This window comes from Nuphar pumila, chromosome 17 (genome assembly GCF_984573655.1).
Source record: "Nuphar pumila chromosome 17, dmNupPumi1.hap1.1, whole genome shotgun sequence".
Lineage (NCBI taxonomy): Eukaryota > Viridiplantae > Streptophyta > Magnoliopsida > Nymphaeales > Nymphaeaceae > Nuphar > Nuphar pumila.
In genome coordinates this window covers 72,053,334-72,057,460 of record NC_143265.1, presented here as the reverse complement: position 1 = coordinate 72,057,460, position 4,127 = coordinate 72,053,334, and positions in this window count along the sequence as shown.

Below are 4,127 nucleotides of genomic sequence, written 5' to 3'. Positions count from 1 at the left end.
AAAAAATGGTAACTCATCAATATATATATTGTCAAATTTATAAGTATTGTTGCATACTTTTTAATTGATTTTTTATCATTTAACCTCGTAGAAAGCAGAAAAAAGAGGCATTATACCTTACAAGGATGTGTTTGTTGAAATACATAAACGTAAGAGCACGGGAGAGTTCGTATCAGAGAAGGCGAGAACGACAACGGTATGTATTTATTGTATTAATAAACATTGTAATAGACAAGTTACCATAAATATTGTAATTCTTAATTATTAATCCATACTATAATCATTACTTTGTAGGAGTCATACGAGCAACAGATGGTAGAGCGATATGACGATAACTCCACTCAGCATCCACCTTTTGATCCTACAGCATGACTGACTGCAACCGATGAACCTAAAAAGGGTTATGTATTTGGGTTTGGGAGTAATATGAACATCACATTGGTCGTTGCCTCATCTAGCCAGGGCTCTCAGAGTTCTCCCGCCAGCATCAACTTCCAGCGTTCGATTGACCCTGCTAATTCTTAAGAAGGTGTTCGCAAGCTTGTTAAGGATACAATGCGTGACTATTTACATGAAGTCATTTTCGACGTTGTTCGTAATGAGTTGTGCAACTTTTTTCTGGAGAGGGGAAGTTCGTTTGTAGGTGTCTATCAGGTATGAAAGTTTCATGTCATTTGTTTCATGTCGTTAGATTTCAAGCTAGTATATGCATGATTTCATCACATATGAGTACGATTTCATCATTATGAAAGTTGTTTGACTGCCTTATAACACATATGTGCATGATTGAATCTCTATGAAAGTTTTTTGACAACCTTAGAACCCATATTAGCATGATTTTGTCATTATGAAAGTTTTTTGATTGCCTTAGAACACATATGTGTATGTTTGAATCACTATGAAAGTTTTTTGACAACCTTAGAACACGTATGTGCATAATTGAATCACTATGAGAATTTTTTGACAACATTAGAACATATATAAGCATGATTTCATCACTATGAAAGTTTTTTTAGTACCTTATAACACATATATGCATGATTGAATCACTATGAAAGTTTTTTTATAACATTAGGATACATATGTGCATGATTTCATCATATATGAGCATGATTACATCATTATGAAAGTTTTTTGACTACCTTAAAACATATATATGCATGATTGAATCACTATGAAAGTTTTTTGACAACCTTAGAACACATATTAGCATGATATCATCATTATGAAAGTTTTTTACTGCCTTAGAACATATATATGCATGCTTGAATAACTATGAAAGTTTTTTGACAACCTTAGAACACATATATGCATGATTGACTCACTATGAGAGTTTTTTGACAGCATTAGAATACATATAAGTATGATTTCATCACTATATAACTTTTTGACTGTTTTATAACACATATATGCATGATTGAATCACTATGAAAGCTTTTTGACAACATTAGAACACATATATGCATGATTTCATCACTATAAAAGTTTTTTGACTGCCTTATAACACATATATGCATGATTGAATCACTATGAAAGTTTTTTAACAACCTTAGAACACATATATAAGCATGATTTCATCACCATGAAAGTTTTTTGACAACCTTAGAACACATATATAAGCATGATTTCATCAGTATGAAATTATTTGACTGCTTTATAACACATATTTGCATTATTGAATCACTATGAAAGTTTTTTGACAACCTTACAACACATATCTGCATGATTGAATCACTATGAATTTTTTTTACTGCCTTATAACACATATATTCATGATTGTGATACATAACACATTTATTTGGCAGCCTTATAACACATATATGCATGCTTGAATCACTATGACATTTTTTTGACAATCTTAGAACACATATATGCATGATTAAATCACTATGAATTTTAATGTCCTTCACTTTATTGCTAGCTAGTCTATATATAATTCATTCATATTACTTTGATTGCATTAGATTAGGTGCATTGCATATAATTTATTTCATTATATTTTTTTATGAATACTAACATTTCGGTTCTCTCGTAGGATGCTGGAGATAATTAGCGTAGAGGAGTTGATGGAGGCATAGATGAAGGGGTAGATCGAGACAATGAATAAGATGATTTTCAGAATCTTGGCGATGATTAGATTCATGTGTTAAACTTATTGTACCTTCTTGTTGTTTCAAAAGAAACTCTTTGTATATGTTCACTTGTAAATAATTAGAACTTGACAAGGATTATAGTGGATCGATAAAATTTTTTACCTTGTATCTTGTGTTAAATTTGTTTTAGTCGTTTTGTATATGTACTTTGTTTTTTATACACAGGATATATAAATTGTATAACGAGAAAATTTTTCTCGATATTTATATTTCAAACAATTTTTTTTATTTTTTGTGATGAATTAGCGATGAATATTATCCATCGCTAATTAGTATTGGCATCCAATTTAGCGATGAATTAGGGACAAATATTTATCCGTCGTAAAACTAAATCAACCAATGTTTTGCGACGGATTGAAATATGTCACAATTTTGTTGCTACAATAGCGACAGTTGTGTATCTGTCGCAAAACAAAATCTCTGCAGATTAACGACGGCCTCACGATGAATTATGGTATTCGCTGATTCATCATAAATTAGCGATGAAAGTAACGACAAATATGTTACGTCGCTAATTAGCGACTAAGAAATTGTGATGAAAGTTATCCATCACTAAACTATTCAATGACGGATTTGTGATGGATTAGCGATGAATTACGACCATCGCTAATCCATAGATTTCTTGTAGTGTGTGGAAGGGATTTGCCTCAAGATAAGGCAACCTCTTATAATGGCAGTAAGGATAAGGATGACCTGCTTATGTCGAGTTTTGACACAAGGCAAGGCCAGCTCTCACCGTGACCGTAATGGTAAGGAGCATAATCCAGACCAAGCTAAGGATGACCTGCATAGGACAAGGTCATCAACACAAGGCAAGGCCAACTCCCACCATGACTGCAATGGTAAAGAACCGATGGAAATGTTGACTCTCATCATAACAGCAAAGCTAGGGATGGCAAGCCTTCGACTTGTCAATGGAACAACTATAATGGAGACAACCAAGTCAAAGGAGTCTCACAAGGAAAGAAAGAAATCAAAAGGACCACTAGTGCTGATGTTGTCAAGGTGAAGCATTTGCAAAATAAGCAAACAGGCTACGCCCAAGACAAATACGTGTGGCAATAATGATGAATATGTTCAATCACAAAAAGTCGACAACCAAGGATCAACGTCCTTGTCTTGTAAAACCTTTCTTCTTGATGTTGCTTAGCACATTTTGTATAAAAAGTGTGAGTCAATTGATGAATAAACCAAGAGGGATTTTGAACCATAGACATAGGTTACATTGACTGAACCATGTTATATGCTTGTCATGCTTCTTTTCTCCTCTGCATCATTTTTTTTTATTGTAGCATAGCCTTGCTTGGAGTGAGGATTAGCCAATCATTTTTTTCTTCATTCCGGGTGAGTTTCTGTCATGGCCTCTTCCTCCTTTGTTGCGGAATCTTCTTTTTCATATCCGGACACCTTGAATGTGTCAAATTTTGTGACACTAATGCTGCAACATAGCAATTTTTTGTTATAGAAAACTAAAGATCCTTGCATTTATTAAAAGTCGAGATCTTCATAGGTTTCTCAATAGAGATTGCCCTACACCTGAGCCTACTATCAAGCAGGTGGTTCAGGGAAGTGTCGAACCCTCAGAAGTGCCAAATCCAGTCTATCTCACATGGCACATATATGAGCATCTCCTCAGAGAATGGATTACAAGGACCCTTTCTAAAAGTGTCATTGGGTTGGTGACAACCGGCCTTTATTACTCGGCACTGCAGGAACAAAAACACATATGTCTATATACATCTTTGTAACTCCATTAGCCCACTAAGGAGTACTTGGGGTGTCTGTGGGTTCGTCTTCATCCTCTGAATCTAAAGGAACCCTTAATGGTACTAGTACTGCTGCAGTATGAGAGATACGAATATGAATATCGATGCATGTTCATGTGTCATCTACCTTTTATAGGTAGAGATGTGCCCCGTGAAGGTTGTGTCATTCCTCTTTTCTGATCTTCCTCTGGAACGACATCGCCCCTGA